This window comes from Lampetra planeri, chromosome 35 (assembly GCF_965212315.1).
Source record: "Lampetra planeri chromosome 35, kcLamPlan1.2.h2, whole genome shotgun sequence".
NCBI lineage: Eukaryota > Metazoa > Chordata > Hyperoartia > Petromyzontiformes > Petromyzontidae > Lampetra > Lampetra planeri.
In genome coordinates this window covers 11,301,776-11,329,288 of record NC_136141.1, presented here as the reverse complement: position 1 = coordinate 11,329,288, position 27,513 = coordinate 11,301,776, and positions in this window count along the sequence as shown.

Genomic DNA, 27,513 nt, shown 5'->3' with positions numbered 1-27,513 from the left:
ACTCCTTGACGGGAACACACTTCTTTTATTAAATCTTGACTTGTAACAATACAACGCGTGGCCTCTCTTCTTCACAATGCGCTTCTCTTGACTCTGGATTCTGTGCTGCCGGCTCTCTGTGCCTCGTGTAGACTCCGCGCCTCGGCTACACTCCTCTCTCGCCTCGTGTAGACTCTGCGCCTCTGCTACACTCTCCACTCGCCTCGTGTAGACTTTGCATCTCTCTCTCTGGCTACACCGTATGCATACTCGGCTCGTGTAGACCTTTCTCTCTCGCTGGCTACACCGTATGCATACTCGGCTCGTGTAGACCGTTCTCTCTCGCTGGCTACACACTATACATCACTCAGCTCGTGTAGACCGTTCTCTCTCGCTGGCTACACACTATACATTACTCAGCTCGTGTAGACCGTTCTCTCTCGCTGGCTACACACTATACATTACTCAGCTCGTGTAGACCGTTCTCTCTCGCTGGCTACACACTTATACCTTACTCTCCATTACTCTCCATTACTCTCCATTACTCTCCTCTCCGGGCTCTATCTCTGCACCCTCGTCTTCATTCTTAGATGGTTCCACTTCTGCCCCTGCTCCTCTGTGCATCACCTTATATACCCCTTCTTCCCGGGAGACGGAGCGGATGCGGACCTCAACGTCGGCACCGCTCCTCAGTTACCCAATCCCCACGCGCTATCCCTACGATCCGGTTCCGCTCAGCGCGTGTTTCCACTCCCCGACCAATCACACCGCGCTGCTACCCGATCACTCCCTCTGGGCGCGTCACCGGCACACAGCCAATCAGCAGCACTACCCCCCACCCGCGCACTGACGCCTGCTCCTCCCCGTCAGCGCGCGTCACCACACACACACCCGTACATACGCGCTGGCACACGACATATACACCCAGCGCGTATCACCACTACATCACCCCCTCCCACATAGCTCGCAGCCGGCCCGGCTGCTAACAACAACCAACCGCGATGATAAAACGACAACCAACAAAAAAAAACCCCGTAACCCCCCGAGTGTGCCCCGTAACATAACACAACAACAACAACAAGAATAACTATGTACAGATTGACAATGAACACGAAAAGTCAACAATAACACGATACGAGCAAATTCGAAACGAACGCGCCCCACGTCCCTGCGACTACACGCAGTGACGAGGCGCTCCAACTGCCCCGACTCCTCACGAGGCAGGTCATGCAAAGTAGCACGACCTGGCGCGAGTCCGTCTGGCTGGTCCATCGTATGGGGCGGGACACTGACGACCGTCCGGCGGTTCCGGTTGCTCCAGACGGCGCGGAACGGGCCTGAAGGGGCCGGCCCCGCCGCGGAGATCCGGCCGCCGGTGATCGGCAGCTGTCAGTTCCGAGACACCTGGGAGCAGATCAGGCGAAAATACGTGTGGATCAGGCAGAGACATTTCCCCCTCTGGGTCGCCGGTCACGTCACACGCCCGGCCATCACGACACACGGGGAGGCCATATGGAGGCGAGAACGGTTTCAGTCGGGAGGGGTGAACGTACCAACGGCGCTTTCCCCACTTTATCTGAACGCACTGGGGCCGTGCAACGCGCACGACCTCCACGGGTCCCCTCCACGGTCTCAACAATTTAGGCGACGTAGCCAAGGGTGCCTGAGGGCAATGCAGCCAGGCCCTGTCACCTGGTTTCCATTCGTGCATGGACACCTTCCGTGCCCGCAACCGTTCATTAGCAATTTGGCGAGCCCGCGAATTAAGCCGTGCGGCCTCCCTCGCCTCTGTCAGCTTATGAATATTAAACTTAATATGTTCTGCGAAATTAGAATTAGTTCGTGGAGCGGACAGGCCAAGTTGCGTTTCTATTGGCGGGTCAGCTTCCCGACCGTACATCAAATAGAATGGGGAAAACCCCGTAGCTGCATGGGGGGCCATTCTATACGCGGCAAGGACTCCCGGGACCTGCAGGTCCCAATCTACATGTGCCTCGCACACCTGCTGGCACAGCATGGAAGTCAAGGTTTTGTGGAGTCTCTCCACCATCCCGTCAGTCTGCGGGTGGTACGGGGAGGTACGCACCTTCTTGGTACCCAACAGATCGCACACCTCTTGCAACAATTTACTCGAAAAATTTTTACCTTGGTCGGTCAGCAGGCGTTCGGGAGCCCCCTTGTCCAGGACATAGCCCTGGACGAAGGCATCCGTCACAGCCGCTGCCGACTGGTTAGCGAGAGGCCACGCCATAGGCCATCGGGTAAAGTATTCGACCCCCACTAACAAATATTTATTCCCTCTCGGCGTGACTGGGAAGGGCCCCAAAATATCGAGTGCAACGAGCTCATTGGTACGCGAGACCTGAATAGATTGCAGCGGTGGATTAGCTGCCACGGCCGGTGGTTTACGCCTGGCGCACTCAACGCACCCCTTCAGAATATGCACCACATCACTTCCCATTCCCGGCCAGTAATAGTCACGCTGAAGCAGGGCAAGCGTCTTGTTAACTCCCAAGTGCAAGAGGCGTTCGTGTGCCGCCAAGACAACCCTCCCCCTCACAGCGGAAGGCACCACGAGTGCGTTCCGCCGGGACAAACTGTCCCATTTCAATAACACTCCCTGCTCAAGTACATAGGAGCCGGTACGCTCCTGGTCCCCCTCGGGACCCCCAACCTTGCGGCGCAATGCTAGCAGCGAGCTGTCCGCCATCTGGAGGCGGCCCCATTCGCTGAGCGACAGCGAGAGCAGCGAGTCCCGACCCTGAGAGGCAGTGGAATCATCCCTGATCGGTGCGCCCGCTGTCGCAGCCAGTGCCCCCATCTCCCCCGCAAGCGTCGGTTTACAGCGCGCCGATCCCGACAAACACGCGCATTCATCACAAGGCAACAACCGCGACAAGCAATCGGCATTCGTGTGTCGCAACCCCTTACGGTACGTAGTCGTAAACTGATAGTCCTGGAGGACTTCCAACCAACGCGACAACTGGCCCGAGGGCTGGGCGACCCTCAATGAATACTGTAGCGCCGCGTGGTCCGTTCGGACTGTAAAGTGACGACCATAAAGATATGGCCTAAACTGCTGCACAAAAAAAACAATGGCAAGCAGCTCGCGACGGGTGACACAGTAGCGCTGCTCCGCCGGAGACAACACCCTACTACCGTAGGCGACAACTCTTTCGACACCCCCAACGACTTGGGATAGCACCCCCCCAATGCCCGTGTTGCTAGCATCCGTGTCCAGCAAAAAGGGACTGGCAAAATCGGGATAACACAAGGGTGGGGCACCCACCAAGGCGTCCCGGAGGGAGCGAAACGCGGCCTCCTCCTCCGGTCCCCATTTGAACTTCACTCCCTTCGCCGTTAGAGCGTGCAAGGGTTTTGCAATAGTGGCGAAGTGCTCAACGAACCGCCGATAATAAGAAGCAAACCCGATGAAACTACGCACGTCGGAAACGGACGTAGGTGTCGGCCACGAACCGACACAATCCGTCTTCGCGGGATCGGTGGAGATCCCCGAAGAATCGACAATGTGACCCAAGTATCTAACCGACTTCCGAAGGAGGTGACATTTGGCCGGTTTAAATTTCAGCTTAGCCGATCGCATTCGCAAGAACACCCCTCTCAATCGCTGGAGGTGTTCTTCAAACGTTTTACTGAAAACAATGACATCGTCCATATAAATCAAGCATGTATCCCACTGCAAGCCCGACAAAACCAACTCCATAAGTCGCTGAAACGTCGCTGGAGAGGAGTGAAGTCCCCTGGGTAACCGGTTAAACTGGAACAGCCCCCCTGGAGTCCGAAATGCTGTCTTAGGTTTCGACTCTTCGTCGAGCGGCAACTGCCAAAACCCCGATAACAAATCAAGAGTCGAAAAATATCGCGCACCAGACAATGCATCGAGGGACTCATCCATCCTGGGGAGCGGATACGCGTCAGCCACAGAGATCTTATTCAGGCGACGGAAATCAACGCAGAATCGCAGGGACCCGTCCTGCTTCTTAACCAGCACAATAGGCGCTCCCCACGGGCTAGAGGAGGGCGAAATAATATCGGCTTCTAGCATTTCGTTAACAGCCGACTGAACATGTTCCTTCTCCACGGGACTCAGTCGGAAGGGATTTAGCTTGACCGGCGCCGCATCGCCCGTTTCAATGTGGTGGTGCAACAAATCTGTGCACCCAATGTCATACTCATGTTTACTGAACACATCAGAGAATTCTATGAGCAACTCGCGCAGCGCACCCAACTGCGCCGCCGACAAATCGTCCGAGGCGGCGCATAGCGAATGGACCCACTCAAGGTCTTCCCTTGGCTCAACGTTCCGCGCGGGGCTCGAGCCCACCTGCGCAACCAACCCATCATCCACAGGGACCCGCGCCGCGTGAGCCAGCACGGTGCCCTGTGGAATGACAGCTGGCCGCGACCCCGCGTTCAAAACCATCACAAACGGATCCCTGTCAGCCCGCACCAAAGTGTGAGCCACCGATAAATCAAGACTCCCGACAGCCTTGTTAGAAGGACCCAAAAGCATACTTTGTTCCGAAGCCTCCCTCACCCATGGTTTCCGCAACCGGAGGGGAATCAACATCTGTGAACCCGGGGGCACATGCACGGTCTGTGTCGCCACCGCTTGTATTGTAGCGCACGCCGTCCGAATGTCAGTAGGGCTCGTCAAAAATGCAATCCGGCGACCTGATGGCAGTTCAATGCATCGTTGATCGATAAGAATTTTAATGGGCATTTTAGCCAAAAAATCAGTGCCCAAAAGACACGGAACCGCCAAAGAAGACGAAACGAAAACGGGTCCCGACAATTTGATATTTCCAATGCAAATGGACGCCCTAATCTGACCGATAATGCCCAACGATCCCCCATTAGCGGCGTAAAATGGCACATCCACTGGAAGCAGCGGACGACATTGGACTGGGAGAATATCATAAATGAGGTCCGATATAATAGTTGCCGATGCCCCCGTGTCCACTAACACCCTAATCTCGACCCCATCAATAGATCCCGTAACAACGGACGAACCCGCCGAAGCAGCCACAATTCTATGCCCCAATTCCGCCCATTCGATGTCTCCCTGGTCCCGGCCGAACCCCCCTCGCCGAACCGAATCCCCGAACCTTAACCGGCCCTCCTCCGCCGCAACGCGGCGTCCCATGTGTGCCGAATAAACAGGCCGAGCGTGTGAGGTGCCGCGACTTGCCGGGGATTGTAGAGATGACTTGGGATCTCGGTCGTCGTCCAGCCGAGCACCCATGGCGCGCTGACGCGGAGCGCGGCACCCGGACGCCACGTGGCCCTGGAGGCCGCAGTTATAGCACGTGACGAGGGTCGGAGTAGATCTTGGATGCTCCGACTTTCGGCCCGATCGCAGAGGCGACCGAGCCCCCGGCCTCCAGTCCCCTGGTCGTCCCGTGGCGAACGCCTACTCTCGTGGGCTGACGACTTGGGGTTCGGTGACCACCGAACCCGGAGCTGCGACGACAGCAGCGTTGCAACCAACTCCTTGTTTCCGTTGTAGGGCCTCGTGCGCTTGAATACTCGTGGCGACTCTCAAAGAAGAAATATCAATCTCGTCAGCTGTGTTGATAGGGACCCCCAGGTCCTGCGCCAACTTAAGCAGCTGCTCCAAAACCATCGCGTCTTGGCCCTCCTCGTCCATCCGAGGGAACGCAGCATCAGCAAGAGCCAGCAACGCCGTGCGATAGGCCAGCGCGGTCTCCGTGGCCGCTTTCCGTCTTGCGTAGAAATGATGGCGGCACGCCGAGGGAGGTCCGTAGACCCTGGCCAACAAACCCAGCGCATCCTTCAGCGTGGAGCGGTCCGACTTCCGTGCAGACCTGAAGGCCGCGAGCGCGTCGTCGTCCAGCAGGGCAGGCAACGCCCGCAGCGCCGTAGCATCGGACCACGCTGACATCTCTTGATGCGCCAAAAACCTTCGCTGAAATTTGCCCCAGTCTCCGCCTTCCGCCTTGAAGGCTGACAACGTGGGCAGACGCTGCTGAAAAATGAAGTCATCCGCCTCGTGGTTCCTCTCCGCCTCTCCGTCGGTGTGTAAGATGGCGGCTCCAGCGGCAGACGTAAAATGGCGGACCCCCTCGCGCGCTGATGACGTCGATGCGCGCGCTTGGGAACCCACCACCACGTGGCGCTCGCCGTTCCCGCCAAAAGTAGGCCCAGGCGCAATGGCGGGAATCCCCCATTCGTTTTGGCGGGAATCTGCGGGGCGACCTTGTAAAATGTCCCCCACCGTCCCCGCTCCTCCCGACGAGCTGATCTCCGCCAAGATGGACGCGGCGGCGAGCAGCAGCTCCGCCAGTCGGGAGTGCGCCTCACGAAGCACGGCCTCGGTCCCCGGTCGCTCGGCCGGCGCCGTCGACGGATCCTGTAGCGTGGGCAAGTCTTCCTCCTCGCCCCCCGCCACCAGCGGCCCCGAGTCGTCCAGGTTTTCCTCGCGGTCAATCCCGTGGGTCCTACGGGTCTTCCTTGTCTCCATGCTTGGAAGCCCGTTTCACTTCTGACGCCAGATGAAGTATTGGAAAATGACGGCAGGAAACTCCTTGACGGGAACACACTTCTTTTATTAAATCTTGACTTGTAACAATACAACGCGTGGCCTCTCTTCTTCACAATGCGCTTCTCTTGACTCTGGATTCTGTGCTGCCGGCTCTCTGTGCCTCGTGTAGACTCCGCGCCTCGGCTACACTCCTCTCTCGCCTCGTGTAGACTCTGCGCCTCTGCTACACTCTCCACTCGCCTCGTGTAGACTTTGCATCTCTCTCTCTGGCTACACCGTATGCATACTCGGCTCGTGTAGACCTTTCTCTCTCGCTGGCTACACCGTATGCATACTCGGCTCGTGTAGACCGTTCTCTCTCGCTGGCTACACACTATACATCACTCAGCTCGTGTAGACCGTTCTCTCTCGCTGGCTACACACTATACATTACTCAGCTCGTGTAGACCGTTCTCTCTCGCTGGCTACACACTATACATTACTCAGCTCGTGTAGACCGTTCTCTCTCGCTGGCTACACACTTATACCTTACTCTCCATTACTCTCCATTACTCTCCTCTCCGGGCTCTATCTCTGCACCCTCGTCTTCATTCTTAGATGGTTCCACTTCTGCCCCTGCTCCTCTGTGCATCACCTTATATACCCCTTCTTCCCGGGAGACGGAGCGGATGCGGACCTCAACGTCGGCACCGCTCCTCAGTTACCCAATCCCCACGCGCTATCCCTACGATCCGGTTCCGCTCAGCGCGTGTTTCCACTCCCCGACCAATCACACCGCGCTGCTACCCGATCACTCCCTCTGGGCGCGTCACCGGCACACAGCCAATCAGCAGCACTACCCCCCACCCGCGCACTGACGCCTGCTCCTCCCCGTCAGCGCGCGTCACCACACACACACCCGTACATACGCGCTGGCACACGACATATACACCCAGCGCGTATCACCACTACACTTGTGTCACGTTAGCGGTCTGTTATCTCGATCATCGCAAATTAAAGTTAAATATCATGATGGTTAAGAATATTCATTTGGGGTAGATATCATTCTGAAAATTTCAACTCTCAAAACGCTGAGTGTGACCGATTTCCTGCCATGGGCACAGTTAAAACAAACAGCAGGGTGCTTATTTATGGCCTTTCTGGTAATATCTGTGGTACTCAAGGAAGGAATTTCCCAGATGCTGCCGCTTGTTATCATCCCAAGCCATCAAACCTATTTTGTTTGCCAACTTCTCACTCGTGCTAATTGGTTTTGCTGCATCTATTTTATTTTCAATTTTGGTCACGCAATGGATACAAAGAACTATAATGTTCAAAATATACAATATCACATTTTACAATTATTTTTGGAAAAGGAAAATAGAAAACATCGTGGTCTCCTATCTACGAGTCCTTACCACTGATCGTGGCTTCAAAGTGAACCTAGGCTGGCAGAAGCGCTGTGGGGACGTTCTAATCATTGGTGAACGGCGCCAATGATGTGTGAGCGAGTCGCTGCACGAATTGTGTGTGGTACTAAAGGCTAGTCTTGACAGTCTCTACATGGCTCCATGAAATGTACGTCCAACATTCCGCTTACATGAATATCGAAGGGAATGCGAATTGCAACAAATTACACCACAATTTCGAGAATTGCATAAGCCGTTGAGCACTCGCATTCCCAGGACAAATTTAGAGCGGGTTGACTCATGAAGCTGAAATCAGCCTTTCGAAGTTCAACTCAGCCTAAATGAGTCCTGTATCTGATGAGGTGGCAGTTCTACTAACATAATCAAGAGAGTCAAAGGCGAATAGATGGGTATTGTCAACCACATGACTGCCTCATTTGAAGTGCCAACATTAATAAGCGATTGCTGGTAGTGTTGGCTCTTTATGTAATGTGTCAACGAGGCCCACACAGGAATCAGGAGGCACCACTTCTTTATTTGAACTTGCAGCCGAAGGTAACACAACAACTAACGCTACACCGACCCAACACTGGGGAAAGGGGAACTACCCTTAATCCCTTAAGGGGGTATCTATCCCTTAGCCCTTCTCGCCGATCGCTCCTGGGCTCCCCGCCGCACCGCTGCCCCGATCGCTTCCCTCACCGGACTGAGCCCTCCGCTCTGCCCCCGTTCTTCCTCCCTCCCTGGAACCTCGCCCCCGGCCCGCCTCCAGCCACGCCTCCTGCTCGGCCTCGAGGGAGGAACGGAGGCCAGCGTTACCTGTCCCCAGCCTCTCACATCCGGGTTCCCTTAACTCCCCTGAACCGGCCCCTCTGACAGGGCCAACTCCTGCGACGTCTCCGTCAACTCCCTTCAGAGGTACGTGCCATCACTCGTATAATCGTGGGTGCGTCCCACGTACACCCTGTAGGGATGCCACTCACGTCCCTACATCACCCCCCCCCCCTTGTGAAACTCAGCCGACCCAGCTGACAAATATAAAAGCACAACTGGGCTTCCAACAACGAACAGGGATGAACAACTCGAAGAATAAATATAACAAATGGCAAACCCAACCCGAATATGTACACTATATACAAAATGAAGGGGGGAAGAAAGCTTTGCATAAGAAAGAACACAACCAACATTTACAATGGAACCCCCCCCCCAGACCGGCTGCACCCCAACCCCATTTATACAATACTGCACCCGAGCACGAGATGAGGTGTGTTCAGCCAACGGCTCATCTGGCCCGGGCTGCGGACGCGAACCCGGTGTAGGTGCATGCAAGTCCCGACGGACGGTTATTTGATTCGAGCCATCCTTGCCCGAGTTCTCATCGCTGGAACGTCCAGCAAGGGAGGAGCCGATCCCTCGGGGGCAACGGACACCGTTAGATGGTGGCCCGCTGGCCCTGGCATGTCACGCAGGGGGGTACCCCCTCGTGGAGCAGGGTCAGGTGACGGCGTCATCCTGTTGCCCTGCACCACTCAGCCGCAGCTAACAGCCGGCGGGGGATCCTCTAGGCACTCGGACCCTGCGGAAGGAATAGCAGAACTGTCCTGAGGAAGGATGTCAGAAGACGCGCGCCCCAGCTCGTCGGGCTCACCGGACCCCTGGCCCTCACGAAGTGGGGATCACGAATCCACGAGCAGTGGGACAAACCGTTTCAGGCGCGACGGGTAAACAAACCAGCGATGGCGATTATGTTGGATCCGTACACATTGTGGGCTCTGCACTTCCACCACTTCCACCGGGCCCTGCCATGGCTTGTGCAGTTTGGCGAAGTGCCCAGCAGGACATTAGGACAACCAAGTCACGCCCTATTGCCTTTAGCCCATACCGTAACAGGTCGGCGAGGTATGAGCAGCCGCTCATTGGCCGCCTGGCGCAAGGCAGAGTTTCCCTAACCGCCTCCAAGCGCTGCAGGACCCCCCGCATAGGCTCCAAAATCCTGGTACATTTGTCCAAGGGTTTCAATTGTACAGCAATAGGCGGGTCACGCTCCCTCCTGTACATTAAAAAGAATGGGGAAAACCCCGTGGAAGCGTGCGGGGCGGAACTGTAAGCTGCCAGAACACTCTGAATGTGTATAAATCCCAGTCAGACTGCTTCTCATCAACCCGATGACAAAGCATGGACGACAGGGTCCTGTACAACCTTTTGACCATGCCGTCTATCCGGGGGTGATAGGACGAAGTGCGCACCTTCTTGGTTCCCAAGTTATCACACACCTCTTGCAGGAGTTTCGAGGATAAGTTTTACCCTGGTCCATCAGGAGAAGCTCTGGTGCACCCTTATCAAGCACATAGCCTTGAATGAACGTATTCTTAGGTTTTTTCGGTAAAGTCACGTAGGTAAAAACATTAAAAAATAAAATAAAAATCACGACGTTTCGGAGGCAACACAAGCTTCCGTCTTCAGGTGGTACCGTCACAGCCACGACAGCTGTATCAAGTAAATGAGAAATTGCAGGAGTTACCACTGCGTTTATATAATGGTGGGAGAAGGTGGTGGGGCAAGGGCCACATATTTATTATTAATATGGTAAGGTGAGGCTTGAGACTAAGAATAGACTGTATAACAAAGGCTGAGCCTTTGTTATGGAGAGGTGCGGTTTGTGACTCAACCTGTATTCTAAGAATACTCAACCTGTAATACTCAACCTGTAACAGGGAGACCACCACTAAACATGGTAAAACAGTAATGGTTGTCTGTCAAATAAGATTGGCAAATAAGTGTAGTTAAATCTTTTTTGCATGGTTAATCACATCTTTCCAATGATTACTCAGTTTGTAACCGTCATCACGGTTGAAATTATGTCTGTGTTTGTATATTTGTATGGCTTCGTGTACAAACCTTTGATGGTAGCCAGGAGGTTTGCAGAGAACCTTGGTCTCGGAAAATACAATTTCATGAGAGCCCACCGAGTTGTAGCAATGATTGGCAACGGCCGAAGAATCAGTTCTGCCGTGTTTCAGATCTGACTTGTGCTCGCGGACACGATCAGAAGCATGACGTTTCGTTTCTCCAATGTAGCAATCACCACAAATGCAACTCAATTTGTAGACTCCAGGATACTGTAAGTCAGGAACGACATCCTTCACAGATGGAATCAAATCACGGATTTTATGCACTGTACTGAATCGGACTTGGATCTTATGTTTGTTTAGAATTTTGGAGATCTTTTTGGTCATGCCTGCTATGTATGGCAACGTGATAGTTTTGGTCGGAGTTTCATGTGGCTGTTTCTGTATGGTGGGAAAGACAGCTTGGCGGATAGTGCGGTCAGAGTATCCGTTCATCCTGAGGGCCCGATGTACATATCTTAATTCACCGGCCAGGTGGTGTTGGTCAGCAATGCCATGGGCTCTGTGGTATAGCGTTTTGATGAGAGGATTATTTTGAGATGGGTGGTGGTGGGAATCCGGTTTCAAGTAGGAATCTGTGTGGGTGGCTTTCCTGTAGACAGAATGTCCCAAGGATCCGTCAGGCCTCCTCTCAAACAGAATATCCAAGAATGGTAGTTTACCGTCTTTCTCCACTTCCATGGTGAATCTGATGGATGGGTGTCTAGAATTTATGTGGTCCAAGAAGTGGTTCAATGCTGGGAGGCCATGTGGCCAGAAGACGAAAGTGTCGTCCACATACCTCTTCCACAAGGAAGGACGCAGGGTGGATGTCTGGATGGCGTCTGATTCAAACTTTTCCATGAACATGTTGGCTATAACTGGTGACAAGGGGGAGCCCATAGGGGTACCCTCATTCTGTTTGTAGAAGGTGCCATTCCAGGTAAAATAAGTGTTGGTGAGGCAATGCCTAACCAGCGCAGGTACATCAGAATTCAATCCATGTTGGACTAAGTCCTCAATTATTGTTAGGGTGTCCGGTACTGGGACTTTGGTGAACAAAGATACTACATCAAAGCTGACGAGGATGTCATCAGGAGATAGTACCATGTCCTTAACCATAGAGACTAATTGGGTTGAGTTGAGTACTGCCGAAGAGGTCTTGCCTGTGAAGGGGAGCAGAGTATCTGATAGAAAACGGGCTAGTTTGTACGTAGGAGAGTTTATCGTCGACACGATGGGTCGTAGCGGGGTGCCTTCTTTATGGATTTTGGGAAGACCATAGAGTCTGGGAGGTCTAGCCGCCGATGGTTTTAGAGAGGGACGTTTGCTTGGTTCGATTAGGGAAGTCGAACTCGTGATGATACTGTTGGTTTTCGTCGTTAGGTTTTTAGTGGGATCGTTTTTAATTTTGGAGTGACTCCCATCATTAAGAAGGTCCAGGATTGTGTTGTTGTATGAATCTTTATCCATGATGACCGTGGCATTGCCCTTGTCTGCCGAGAGGATGACTATATCATCTCTCTTTTTTAGGTCCGCGAGTTCAGAGCGTTCGTTTTTGCTGATGTTACTTGTGGGTTTCTTAGCATTCTTAAGAATAGTAGCTATTTCAGCTCTTGCTACATCCGCATGGAATAGTCCTATGCCTCTGAGGGCTACATCAATCTGATAAATCATATCCTCTACTGGTATATATTTAGGGGTGACGGCGAAATTTAGTCCTTTGGCCAGTACCGTTTTTAGATTGTCAGAAATTGGGATGTTACTCTGATTAATCACGGTCTTGTTAACATCCAGCTTTGCGATGTGTGGCTCTGGTTTCTTCTTAGATAGGAGGTTGAATTTAGAAATCAGGTTAGCTTTGCATTTGGCTGACATTGAGTCAGCAGAAGCAGAAGTCATGTAATCAACGTGGTTCCAATCGGAAGGTGACATTTTTTGTGTTAACATTAAATGTGTTTGTAAGAGAGTCTTGTCTAAATGATCGAGTTCAGATCGGAGTAACCTTATTCTCTCCGAGATTAGTGATAGGCTAGCTTTAAATAAGATCTGTTTAGAGTTCGGTGTGGACACAGCAGCGGATGTGAGTGTGAAAGCAATGGGTATTACCTTGTTATCTCGGCATCTCTTGAGGAAGGCCAGCGTCTCGAGACGCTGTGACTTCTTGTCTCGTTGTCTGTTAAAAACTCTAACAGATAGGTGGAATTCCTCCCCGTAGAGGGCATTAATTCTAGATTTGAAGCTTTCGTGACTGCAATGATTCATATTCTTAGGTTTTTTCGGTAAAGTCACGTAGGTAAAAACATTAAAAAGTAAAATAAAAATCACGACGTTTCGGAGGCAACACAAGCTTCCGTCTTCAGGTGGTACCGTCACAGCCACGACAGCTGTATCAAGTAAATGAGAGATTGCAGGAGTTACCACTGCATTTATATAATGGTTGGAGAAGGTGGTGGGGCAAGAGCCGCATACTTATTATTAATATGGTAAGGTGAGGCTGGAGACTAAGAATAGACTGTATAACAAAGGCTGAGCCTTTGTTATGGAGAGGTGCGGTTTGTGACTCAACCTGTATTCTAAGAATACTCAACCTGTAATACTCAACCTGTAACAGGGAGACCACCACTAAACATGGTAAAACAGTAATGGTTGTCTGTCAAATATGATTGGCAAATAAGTGTAGTTAAATCTTTTTTGCATGGTTAATCACATCTTTCCAATGATTACTCAGTTTGTAACCGTCATCACGGTTAAAATTATGTCTGTGTTTGTATATTTGTATGGCTTCGTGTACAAACCTTTGATGGTAGCCAGGAGGTTTGCAGAGAACCTTGGTCTCGGAAAATACAATTTCATGAGAGCCCACCGAGTTGTATCAATGATCGGCAACGGCCGAAGAATCAGTTCTGCCGTGTTTCAGATCTGACTTGTGCTCGCGGACACGATCAGAAACATGACGTTTCGTTTCTCCAATGTAGCAATCACCACAAATGCAACTCAATTTGTAGACTCCAGGATACTGTAAGTCAGGAATGACATCCTTCACAGATGGAATCAAATCACGGATTTTATGCACTGTACTGAGTCGGACTTGGATCTTATGTTTTAGTGATGGCCTCCGCCGATTGGTTCGGTAACGGCCAAGCCTCAGGCCAATGCGATAGATACTCAACCCCTACCAATAAATATCTATTGCCCCTTAGGGTGGTAGGGAACGGGCCAAGAACATCAAGCGCGACCAGTTCATTAACTCGGGACACGCAAATGGATTGCAGCAGTGGCTGGTCCGTCCTAGGCAGAGGCTTCCGGTGCGCACACTCCGTGCACCCTTTTAAGACGTTATAAACATCGTCGGCCATGCCCGGCCAGAAGAACCGTAGCTTGAGAGTAGCCAACGTCTTCCTGACCCACAAGTGCATGAGCCACTCATGTTCCACCCATATCACCTTGCCCCTCCTGCTCGGCCTCGAGGGAGGAACGGGGGCCAGCGTTACCTGTCCCCAGCCCCTCACATCCGGTTCCCCTTAACTCCCCTGAGCCGGCCCCTCTGACAGGGCCAACTCCTGCGACGTCTCCGTCAACTCCCTTCAGAGGTACGTGCCCTCACTCGTATAATCGCGGGTGCGTCCCGCGTACACCCCGTTGGGACGCCACTCACATCTCTACATTTAGATTAAGTGATGGATTTTTTTGAGCACTAGAGTGTGTGTTTGTGTTCATTATTTAAATTTCCAAATGATACAGTGCATGGAGTCTTTGGTTATTTCCAGAAACTATTCAGAAGGGACCTTTTCACTTTAACAAATGGAATCTCAGAAACGGTCATTTCGCGGGGAAGTCAGTCACCCAAAGGGTATTCCAGCAGGAGCATGGGGAGGCGATTCACTCATGAGGACATTAATAACCTCATCGCCACTAATCCTACAGCCTCATCAAATTTGCATCCTTCCTCCACTGTATTGTTGCCCACGTTCCGGGGTGAGATTCTCGGATTTGTAGAAGGGTAATTTCTGTGTATAAACTGCATTTTCTATCAGCTTTTCCTCCAACGGAACGTGCAACTTGTTACAGAATTTCGATTTAAAGCTTTCGTGACTGCAGGGATTCATCTTCTTGGTTCTTTCGGTAAAGTCACGTAGAAGGGAAGTAATAAAATAATAAAAATAAAACATAATAAAACAATTCTCACGACGTTTCGGCCACAACGCAAGCAGCCGTCCTCAGGCGAAGAATGAAACACCACCAAGCTTGGAGCGTATATTTAAGCTGGGTTAGAGGGGGGAGGTGGGAAGAAGAGCGCCTAGACAAAATAATTTGCATATCAAGAGGAATTCAGCATATGGAAAATGCGTAGGAGGTGGGCTGGGGGGGTTCCAAATCAATACTATGCCCGTGCATTATGCAGGATTAGCAGCATCAAAGGGGGGGGGGGAGGGGGGTAGCATTAACAAAGGAAAGGAATGTTAATAGTATGTAGCTGCAGTTACTAAACAACCACGTAAAAAACTAAAGTATAAACTGCATAACAAACTAAAGTATAAACTACATAGCATCATCAGTATACTTACTATATTCTACAATAAGCTGAGTTACTAACAGTAAGTAATACATACAAAATTCTACGTTGTAAAAATGTTTATAATATGCTTCCATCTAAACTTTATTCTCTTACATCACACGCGTCTATACCGTACTATATACTGCCATAGACAAACCCAACATTAAATTACATACTGTATTGCTATAAACCACCCTATATACCTTATACATTTTAATATAACACTATGTATTATTCTACCCACCCTAATGTGTATCGAAATGGTTTATTACGTCCTTCCAGTGATTGCTAAGCCAGAATCCATCTTCTCGGTTAAAATTGTCTCTGTGTTTGTATATGTGGATCGCCTCATGAACGAATCTCTCATGATAGCCAGATGGCTTGCAGAGAACCTCTGTCTTGGAGAAGTCAATGTCATGTGAGCCCACTGAGTTGTAACAGTGATCTGCCACGGCTGAGGTGTTTGTCCTACCGTGTTTCAGGTCAGCTTTATGTTCACGGATGCGGTCCGAGACATGTCGTTTGGTTTCCCCAATGTAACTGCTACCACAGAGGCAACTTAGTTTGTAGACACCAGGGTACTGTATGTCTGGAACCACATCTTTTACAGACGGTACCAGATCACGGATTTTATGTACTGTGTTGAATCGGACCTGGATCTTGTGTTTAATCAGGATTTTGGAGATCTTTTTTGTGACCCCAGCAATGTAGGGTAAGGTGATGGTCTTGAAAGGCTCCTCAACAGGATCCTTCTTGATGGTTGGAGTGATGGCTTTGCGGATTGTGTAGTCGGAGTAACCATTAGCCTTAAGAGCTTGGCGTACGTGTTTGAGTTCACTGGAAATGTGTTCATGGTCGGAGATGCATTGGGCTCTATGATATAGAGTCTTGATGAGGGAATTCTTCTGTGATGGATGGTGGTGGGAATCCGGTTTTAGATAAGCATCCGTATGGGTGGTTTTCCTGTAGACAGAGTGGCTCATTGAACCATCAGGTCTCCTTTTGATTAGGACATCCAAAAAGGGTAGCTTGCCATCATTTTCGACTTCCATGGTGTCATCTGGCCATGTGGCCAGATGACAAAAGTGTCGTCTACCTACCTCTTCCATAAGGTCGGGCGTAGAGTGGCAGTCTGGATGGCGTCCGTCTCAAATTTCTCCATGAAGATGTTGGCTACAACCGGATATAGGGGGGAGCCCATTGGGGTGCCCTCAATTTGCTTGTAGAAGGTTCCATTCCAGGTGAAGTATGTATTGGTTAAGCAGTGTCTCACCAGGGGGGGTATCCCATCATTCAGTCCTTGATGAACCAAGTCTTCAATGATTGCGATGGTGTCAGGCACAGGCACCTTGGTGAACAAGGAAACCACATCAAAACTGACAAGCAGGTCGTCTGGGGACAGGGCAATCCCCTTGATTGTCGCTACCAGGTCAGTAGAGTTTAGTACTGCAGAGGTGGTTTTTCCAGTGAAAGGCCGTAGGACTTCGGACAAAAAACGAGCCAGTTTGTAAGTGGGGGAGTTGATAGTAGAGACAATGGGACGAAGAGGTGTATCTTCTTTATGTATCTTTGGCAAGCCGTACAATCTTGGTGGCCTGGCTGCAGAAGGTTTCAACGAGAACTTTTTGGTCTGATCAATTAATGCGGTTGAAGCAGAAATGATGTTGTTGGTTTTGGAGACGAGGCTGTTGGTGGGGTCTCTTTTTATTTTTGTATAGCTGCCATCGTTGAGTAGTTCTTGAATTTTGTTGTTGTATTCTATTTTGTCCATGATGACAGTGGCATTGCCTTTGTCGGCTGAGAGGATGACAATGTCATCCCTCTTTTTTAATTGAGCTAATTCAAAACGCTCATCTTTGCTGATGTTGCTAGCTGGCATCTTAGCGTTTTTGAGGGTTGCAGAGATTTCAGATCTTGCTACGTCTGTGTAATGTAGTAACTCGGCAGGAGACGACTTCACGGGTAACACACTCTTTATTTTACCAAACTCGTTCACAGGTGACTAACACCTACTTTGTATCTCGGGTGACAAACACCCACTTAGTATCGCGGGTGACAAACACCCACTTAGTATCTCGGGTGACAAACACCCACTTAGTATCTCGGGTGACAAACACCCACTTAGCTACCCTGGCGACTAACGCCCACTGAGCTACTCGGGTGACCAACACCCACTTAGCTACTCGGCGACTAACGCCCACTGAGCTACTCGGGTGACCAACACCCACTTAGCTACTCGGCGACTAACGCCCCTGAGCTACTCGGGTGACCAACACCCACTTAGCTACCCTGGCGACTAACGCCCACTGAGCTACTCGGGACACTCCCTGCCCGGGGTATCCGTCTTGACTGTGGGTCCCCAGCCCGACCCACGTGGGCGTCGGACCCCGGGTCCCACAGTCTCGCCTCCGAGCCACACAGGGCCCCGGTCCCTACAAGGTCGGCGGGACTAGGGGTCTCGGGGCACTAGGTCTTCAGCTCCGTCTTCTGGTCTTCAACTGGGTAACTCTCCCCGAGTGCTCTCGCGCGTCCCCCTTTATACCCCACCTGCGGACGTCGCTGCGAGCACCCATCCTATTCGACCAATCACTGGGCGCTGGCTACGATCCTGTTTTCCCACATCTCAGCGTGCCTCAGCACCCACGCCGCGCCGCCCCGTCATCTGTCACTCCCGGCGCGCGCGTCCACACCACGCCCACAACGCGTGCCCAACCCCGCACCTCGCGCCGCCCCGTGATCCATCACTGTCACAGTCGGCGCACGTCAACACCACCACTACATCACCCCCTACCACATAGCTCGCAGCCGACCCGGCTGCTATAAAAATATACAAACCCCCCTGTGTGCCCCGTAACACAACACAACAACAAGAACAACAACTAACGTAACAACCCAACACAACGCGAACACTACCATCCGCAACCATCAACCAATGCCACCGCGACAACAGAACAATATATACAATCCGGCGAGTGACAATAGCAATGTGTATGCAGCAAGAAAAATAAATGGAAATTCTTTTTTTTTTTTTTTTTTTCCTCTCTCGACTCGTGCAGCGTCCCATTCTTTCCGAGCGTCCCTACAACGGGACATTACCCCGGCAGAGGGGAACACCGGGCGAGCTCGGTGTCGAAAAAAACATCTTCATGAAAATTGTTGTGCCCTAGCCCGAGTCCGCCTTGCCGGTCCTTCGTACGGCACCAGACGCGGTTGAACGTCCGGTGGTGCCGGCGGTTCAGGAAGACATCGGCCAGGCATCGAGGACCCGTGCGTGCCGCGGGGTTCAGGCTCCCGACGGTCAGCAGCCGTCAAGCCCGAGGCACCTGGGGGTGGGTCAGGTGGAGACACGTGAGGATCAGCCTGCGACACCTCCCTCCCCGAGTCGACGGTCACATCACACGCCCGGTCGTTACGGCACAGAACGGGGTCACACGGTGCCGCATAGGGCTTCAGTCGGGAGGGGTGCACGTACCAACGGCGTTTTTCCCATTTAATCTGTATACTCTGGGGTCGTGCAACCCGCACAATTTCCACCGGTCCCCTCCAAGGTCTCAACAACTTGGGGGACGTAGCCAACGGTGCATGTGGACAATGCAGCCAGGCCTTATCGCCTGGTTTCCAATCATGCGTATGCACCCTCCGCCCATGCAATCTCTCGTTCGCAATTTGCCGAGACCGCGAATTCAACCTCGCCGCCTCCCGCGCTTCAGTCAATTTGGCGATATTAAATTTGATGTGGTCTGCCAATTTTGATTTTGCACGTGGCTGGGAAATCCCCAGTTGGACGTCCATGGCCGGATCGGCCTCCCGCCCATACATAAGAAAAAATGGGGAAAACCCCATCGCCGCATGAGGGGCCATTCGATAGGCCGCGAGTACCCCCGGCACCTGTAAGTCCCAATCAACCTGATCGTCGCAGACCTGTTGGCACAACATAGACGTAATCGTCCTGTTCAGACGCTCAACCATCCCGTCAGTCTGCGGGTGGTAGGGGGAAGTACGCACTTTCTTTGTACCCAACAGGTCGCACACCTCGCGCAACAAAACGCTCGAAAAATTCTTTCCTTGATCCGTCAGCAAGCGTTCGGGGGCGCCCTTGTCCAAAACATAGCCCTGGACGAAGGCGTCCGCCACCGCTGCAGCCGACTGGTTGGCGAGTGGCCATGCCATGGGCCATCGGGTGAAGTATTCTACGCCAACCAGCAGGAACTTATTTCCCCTTGGTGTAGCAGGAAAGGGCCCCAAGATGTCCAACGCAACTAATTCGTTTATGCGCGAAACTTGAATGGATTGCAGCGGTGGATTAGCTGCCAATGGTGGCGGTTTTCTTTTGGCGCACCCTACGCATCCCTTAAGAATATTCGCCACGTCGTTACCCATCCCCGGCCAATAATAGTCTCGCTGGATTAGGGCGAGCGTTTTGTGAAAACCCAGATGCATGAGCCGTTCATGAGCTGCCAGAACGACCCTACCCCGCATAGCAACAGGCACAACGAGCACGTGACGCCGGGACATGTTGTCCCACTTCATCAAAAGGCCCTGTCTGCACACCCAGGAACCGACCCGCGCATCCCCTACCTCGGGAGCGCCAACTTTTCGACGTAGCGTAAGTAGGGAACCGTCGGACATTTGGAGACGGCCCCACTCAATGAGGGGCAACGACAACAGCGAATCCCTCCCCGTGGGGGCGTCGACTCCCGGCGTGTCAGTGGCGGCGAGCGCAACTCCCGGGGTGCCGGCGACCGGGGGTTTGCACCGCGCCGATCCCAACAAACATGTGCAGTCCATGCACGGTGGCAACCGCGACAAGGCGTCCGCATTTGAGTGTCGCAATCCCTTGCGGTAAATCGTCGTGAATTGGTAGTCCTGAAGGACCTCCAACCATCGGGACAATTGGCCTGATGGCTGTGCCACGCGCATAGCGTATTGTAGAGCCGCATGGTCCGTACGGACCGTAAAATGACGGCCGTAAAGATACGGCCTGAATTGCTGTGTAAAAAACACAATCGCTAACAATTCACGACGAGTTACGCAATAGCGTTGTTCGGCGGGGGAAAGAACTCTACTACCGTAGGCGACCACCCGTTCAACCCCCCCGACCACCTGTGAGAGCACCCCCCCGATACCCGTGTTGCTGGCATCTGTGTCAAGCAAAAACGGTTGTGTGAAATCGGGATAACACAAGGGGGGAGCCTGCACCAAGGCGTCACGAAGGGAGCAGAACGCAGCCTCCTCTTCCGCCCCCCAGTGAAACCGCACACCCTTAGCCGTCAAAGCGTGCAGGGGCCTGGCTATGGTGGCAAACTGCTTGACAAAACGACGGTAATAGGAGGCGAAACCAATGAAACTGCGAACCTCCGTGACCGAGGTTGGCGTTGGCCATGAGCTGACGCAGTGCGTCTTAGCAGGGTCCGTCGAGATCCCTGAACGACTCACGATATGGCCCAAATACCTGACCGATTCCCGAAGCAGAAAGCATTTAGCCGGTTTAAATTTAAGCTTAGCGGAACGCATCCTGAGGAACACCGCTCTCAGTCGCTGGAGGTGCTCCTCAAAAGTTCGACTGAAGACGATGATATCGTCGAGATAAATCAAACAGGTATCCCATTGGAGGCCCGACAAAACCAATTCCATGAGTCTCTGGAACGTGGCGGGAGCGGAATGTAAGCCCATGGGCAACCGGTTGAATTCAAATAGGCCACCAGGTGTCCGGAAAGCGGTTTTAGGTTTAGACTCGTTATCGAGTGGCAATTGCCAAAATCCGGAAAGCAGATCGAGTGTGGAAAAAAACTGTGCTCCCGCCAAGGCATCCAGCGACTCATCCATCCTGGGGAGCGGATACGCATCCGCCATCGAGATTTTGTTTAAGCGGCGGAAATCGACACAAAACCGCAAGGACCCGTCCTGTTTTTTTACTAGGACAATAGGAGCACCCCACGGACTAGAAGAGGGCGAAATGATATCGGCCGCCAACATATCATTAACCGCCGATTGCACATGCTCCTTCTCGGCTGGGCTGAGCCGGAAGGGATTCTGACGAATAGGGGCCGCGTCCCCTGTAGCTATGTGGTGGCGCAACAGGTCAGTGCAGCCGATATCGTACTTATGTTTGCTGAACACGTCAGCAAACTCGAGTAGCAAACCCCTCAATGCTCCCAATTGCACCTTGGACAAGTTAGCCGAACCGGCACACAACGAGTCCAACCACTCAGTCCCCTCATCACTTAGAGGATGCGACTCGACAGTGAAATCTGCTTGAGCCACGAGCCGTTCCTCAACGGGTAGCGGCGCGGCGTGAGCCAGCACCGTTCCCTGCGCAATTACGGCCGGCCGCGAGCCCGTATTCAAGACCATTACGAACGGCTCACTGTCCCCTCTCACCATGGTTTGAGCAACCGCTAAATCGAGGCCCCTTCTGGCCCTGTTAGACGGCCCCAACAGCACCCCCTGTGCCTCCGCACCCACCTCGAGTGGTTTCCTCAACCGAAGGGGTACCAACATTTGCGATCCCGGGGGCACCCGTACAGTGTGAGTTGCCAGCGCCTGCACCGTCGCACAAACCGTGCGTATTTTGGTAGGGCTCGTCAAGAACGCAACCCGCCGACCTGACGGAAGCTCAATGCAGGCCTGATCTATAAGAATTTTGATGGGCATTTTGGACAAAAAGTCCGTACCTAGCAAACAGGGAACGGCCAGCGATGATGATACAAAAATAGGGCCCGCCAATTTGATGTCCCCAATGCAAATAGTCGCCCGAATCTGGCCGATGATCCCCAGGGATCCCCCATTCGCCGCATAAAATGGCACGTCTACTGGCAGAAGGGGTCTACTTTGGACGGGAAGAATGTTATAAATAAGGTCCGAGATGATAGTGGCCGACGCACCCGTGTCCACCAGCACCCGGACCTCAACCCCGTCAATAAACCCCGTCACCACGGACGACCCAGCCGACGCAGCCACTATCCTGTGGGCCAATTCGGACCACTCGACTGCTTGCGGGCCGTGTACGGACCCCCCTCGCCGAAGTGAACCCCCGGCACCCAGCCGCGAACCCCCCACCACCAAGCGGCGACCCGAATGTGCCGTGTTTGTGGACCGAACGTGTGAGGTGCCGCGACTTGCCGGGTTTTGTTGGGATGACTTGTGGGCCTGGTCGTCGTCCCGACGTGGTCCTGTGGCGCGCTGACGCGGGGCCCGGCACCCGGCTGCGACGTGGCCCCGAAGGCCGCAGTTGTAGCAGACGATGAGGGACGTCGTAGGTTTCGGTTGCTCCAGCTTGCGGGATGAACGTGTGGGCGAACGACCTCCCGTTCTCCACTTCCCCGGACGCGATGCAGCGAAGGCCTGCTCCTGATCCGCAGCTGGCTGAGGTTCGGCGATCGTGGCGGCCAGTGCCGCGTTCCCCGCCCATTTGCAGACGACCCCCGGCTTGCGTTTGAGGACCTCGTACGCGTGAATGCTCGTGGCGATCGCCAGGGAGCAGATATCCATTTCGTCCGCCACATTGATGGGGACCCCCAACTCGTGGGCCAACGCCAGCAGCTGCTCCGTCACCATGGCGTCCTTCCCCTCCTTATCCATGCGGGAAAAAGCTGCGTCCGCCAAGGCGAGCAGTGCCGTGCGATAGGCGAGCGTCGTTTCTCCAGCCACCTTCCGCCGATCGTAGAACTGGTGGCGACACGTGGAGGGCGGTCCGAACACCTTCGCCATCAGGTGTAGTGCGGCCTGGAGCGTAGAGCGGGACGACCTTGCAGCAGATGTGAAGGCTGCAAGCGCGTCGTCGTCGAGCATCGCTGGCAACGCACGCAGGGCAGTGGTGTCGGACCACCCCGACATCTCCTGATGAGCGAGTAACCTTCGTTGGAAGGCTCCCCAGTCGCCCCCATCCGCCTTGAACGCCGACAGCGCGGGCAATCTTTGCTGGAGGACCCGATCGTCGTCGACGTCGGAGAGATTTTCCCGCGCTCCGCTGTAGTTGTGTAAAATGTCGGCTCGGTTGTCAGGCGCAAAATGGAGAGCTCCGGCGCGCGCTGATGACGTGGGCTGCGCTGAGCGGAGGTCTCCGGCCACGTGGTGTCCGTGTTTCCCGCCAATCGATGGCGGCCCCTCAAAAACGGCGGCAACTTCCAGACTTTTGGCGCGAAGCGCCTTTTGGCGGGATCCCTCCAACGTCGCTTTCTCCACCAACCCCGCAGCCGTTTTTCCGCTCGCCGGAACAGAGATGTCCGCCAAGACAGCGGCGGCGGCGAGTAGCAACTCCGCCAACCGGGAGTGCGCGTCTTGGAGGCTGGTGTCGGAGGCGAGCGGAGCGTCGGCCATCACCGCGAAGTGCTGCATCGGCGGCAACTCCTCGTCCTCTCCTCCCGAGGTTGGTGTCCCCGGTACGCCGTCGTCGTCCCGACCTCGCTCGTGGGTACGGGTAGTCTTCCTCGTGTCCATACTTCTTGAAGACAGGTTTACTTCTGACGCCAGTTGTAATGTAGTAACTCGGCGGGAGACGACTTCACGGGTAACACACTCTTTATTTTACCAAACTCGTTCACAGGTGACTAACACCTACTTTGTATCTCGGGTGACAAACACCCACTTAGTATCGCGGGTGACAAACACCCACTTAGTATCTCGGGTGACAAACACCCACTTAGTATCTCGGGTGACAAACACCCACTTAGCTACCCTGGCGACTAACGCCCACTGAGCTACTCGGGTGACCAACACCCACTTAGCTACTCGGCGACTAACGCCCACTGAGCTACTCGGGTGACCAACACCCACTTAGCTACTCGGCGACTAACGCCCCTGAGCTACTCGGGTGACCAACACCCACTTAGCTACCCTGGCGACTAACGCCCACTGAGCTACTCGGGACACTCCCTGCCCGGGGTATCCGTCTTGACTGTGGGTCCCCAGCCCGACCCACGTGGGCGTCGGACCCCGGGTCCCACAGTCTCGCCTCCGAGCCACACAGGGCCCCGGTCCCTACAAGGACGGCGGGACTAGGGGTCTCGGGGCACTAGGTCTTCAGCTCCGTCTTCTGGTCTTCAACTGGGTAACTCTCCCCGAGTGCTCTCGCGCGTCCCCCTTTATACCCCACCTGCGGACGTCGCTGCGAGCACCCATCCTATTCGACCAATCACTGGGCGCTGGCTACGATCCTGTTTTCCCACATCTCAGCGTGCCTCAGCACCCACGCCGCGCCGCCCCGTCATCTGTCACTCCAGGCGCGCGCGTCCACACCACGCCCACAACGCGTGCCCAACCCCGCACCTCGCGCCGCCCCGTGATCCATCACTGTCACAGTCGGCGCACGTCAACACCACCACTACATCTGCAGCGATGTGACTCAAGCCCTTGAGAGCTACATCTACTCGAGCAATTATATCATTAACTGGTATGTGTCTAGGTGTGACTGCAAAGTTTAGTCCTTTAGCTAAAACGGATTTCAGACCTTCAGAAATAGGACTGTTACTGCGATTAATTACGACTTTGTTAACATCTAGCTTTTCAATGTGTGGGTCCGGTTTCTTGTTTGAGAGGCGGTTGAATTTGGAAATCAAGTTGTCCTTACATTTAGTCGACATAGCGGCAGCTGAAGAGGCAGTCATTTTTTCCACATGTTCCCAATCCGATGTGGACATTGTTGCACTCAAAGATAAGTGTGATTTGTAGAGTGTCTTGTCTAACTGATCTAGTTCGGTGCGCGTAAGTCTGATTTTCTCTGAGATAAGAGCTAAGCTAGTTCTAGACAGAATTCGTTTCGCATTAGAAGAAGTTACAGCAGCAGATGTTAGTGTAAATGCGTTTGGTATTACCTTAGAGTCGCGGCATCTCTTCAGAAGCTCTTAAGGCTAATGGTTACTCCGACTACACAATCTGCAAAGCCATCACTCCAACCATCAAGAAAGATCCTGTTGAGGAGCCTTTCAAGACCATCACCTTACCCTACATTGCTGGGGTCACAAAACAGATCTCCAATATCCTGATTAAACACAAGATCCAGGTCCGATTCAACACAGTACATAAAATCCGTGATCTGGTACCGTCTGTAAAAGATGTGGTTCCAGACATACAGTACCCTGGTGTCTACAAACTAAGTTGCCTCTGTGGTAGCAGTTACATTGGGGAAACCAAACGACATGTCTCGGACCGCATCCGTGAACATAAAGCTGACCTGAAACACGGTAGGAAAAACACCTCAGCCGTGGCAGATCACTGTTACAACTCAGTGGGCTCACATGACATTGACTTCTCCAAGACAGAGGTTCTCTGCAAGCCATCTGGCTATCATGAGAGATTCGTTCATGAGGCGATCCACATATACAAACACAGAGACAATTTTAACCGAGAAGATGGATTCTGGCTTAGCAATCACTGGAAGGACGTAATAAACCATTTCGATACACATTAGGGTGGGTAGAATAATACATAGTGTTATATTAAAATGTATAAGGTATATAGGGTGGTTTATAGCAATACAGTATGTAATTTAATGTTGGGTTTGTCTATGGCAGTATATAGTACGGTATAGACGCGTGTGATGTAAGAGAATAAAGTTTAGATGGAAGCATATTATAAACATTTTTACAACGTAGAATTTTGTATGTATTACTTACTGTTAGTAACTCAGCTTATTGTAGAATATAGTAAGTATACTGATGATGCTATGTAGTTTATACTTTAGTTTGTTATGCAGTTTATACTTTAGTTTTTTACGTGGTTGTTTAGTAACTGCAGCTACATACTATTAACATTCCTTTCCTTTGTTAATGCTACCCCCCTCCCCCCCCCCTTTGATGCTGCTAATCCTGCATAATGCACGGGCATAGTATTGATTTGGAACCCCCCCAGCCCACCTCCTACGCATTTTCCATATGCTGAATTCCTCTTGATATGCAAATTATTTTGTCTAGGCGCTCTTCTTCCCACCTCCCCCCCTCTAACCCAGCTTAAATATACGCTCCAAGCTTGGTGGTGTTTCATTCTTCGCCTGAGGACGGCTGCTTGCGTTGTGGCCGAAACGTCGTGAGAATTGTTTTATTATGTTTTATTTGTATTATTTTTATTATTTTGTTACAGAATGTGTATGAACGGCTGTTATCGACTGTACAGTGAGGGAAAAAGTATTTGATCCCCTGCTGATTTTGTACGTTTGCCCACTGACAAAGAAATGATCAGTCTATAATTTTAATGGTAGGTTAATTTGAACAGTGAGAGACAGAATAACAACAAAATCCAGAAAAGCGCATGTAAAAATTTTTATAAATTGATTTGCATTTTAATGAGGGAAATAAGTATTTGACCCCTCTGCAAAACATGACTTAGTACTTGGTGGCAAAACCCTTGTTGGCAATCACAGAGGTCAGACGTTTCTTGTAGTTGGCCACCAGGTTTGCAGACATCTCAGGAGGGCTTTTGTCCCACTCCTTTTTGCAGATCTTCTCCAAGTCATTAAGGTTTCGAGGCTGACGTTTGGCAACTCGAACCTTCAGCTCCCTCCACAGATTTTCTATGGGATTAAGGTCTGGAGACTGGCTAGACCACTCCAGGACCTTAATGTGCTTCTTCTTGAGCCACTCCTTTGTTGCCTTGGCCGTGTGTTTTGGGTCATTGTCATGCTGGAATACCCATCCACGACCCATTTTCAATGCCCTGGCTGAGGGAAGGAGGTTCTCACCCAAAATTTGACGGTACATGGCCCCGTCCATCGTCCCTTTGATGCGGTGAAGTTGTTCTCTGTCCCCTTAGCAGAAAAACACCCCCAAAGCATAATGTTTCCACCTTCATGTTTGATGGTGGGGATGGTGTTCTTGGGGTTATAGGCACCATTCCTCCTCCTCCAAACACGGCGAGTTGAGTTGATGCCAAAGAGCTCCATTTTGGTCTCATCTGACCACAACACTTTCACCCAGTTGTCCTCTGAATCATTCAGATGTTCATTGGCAAACTTCAGACGGGCATGTATATGTGCTTTCTTGAGCAGGGGGACCTTGCGGGCACTGCAGGATTTCAGTCCTTCACGGCGTAGTGTGTTACCAACTGTTTTCTTGGTGACTGGTCCCAGCTGCCTTGAGATCATTGACAAGATCCTCCCGTGTAGTTCTGGGCTGATTCCTCACCGTTCTCATGATCATTGCAACTCCACGAGGTGAGATCTTGCATGGAGCCCCAGGCCGA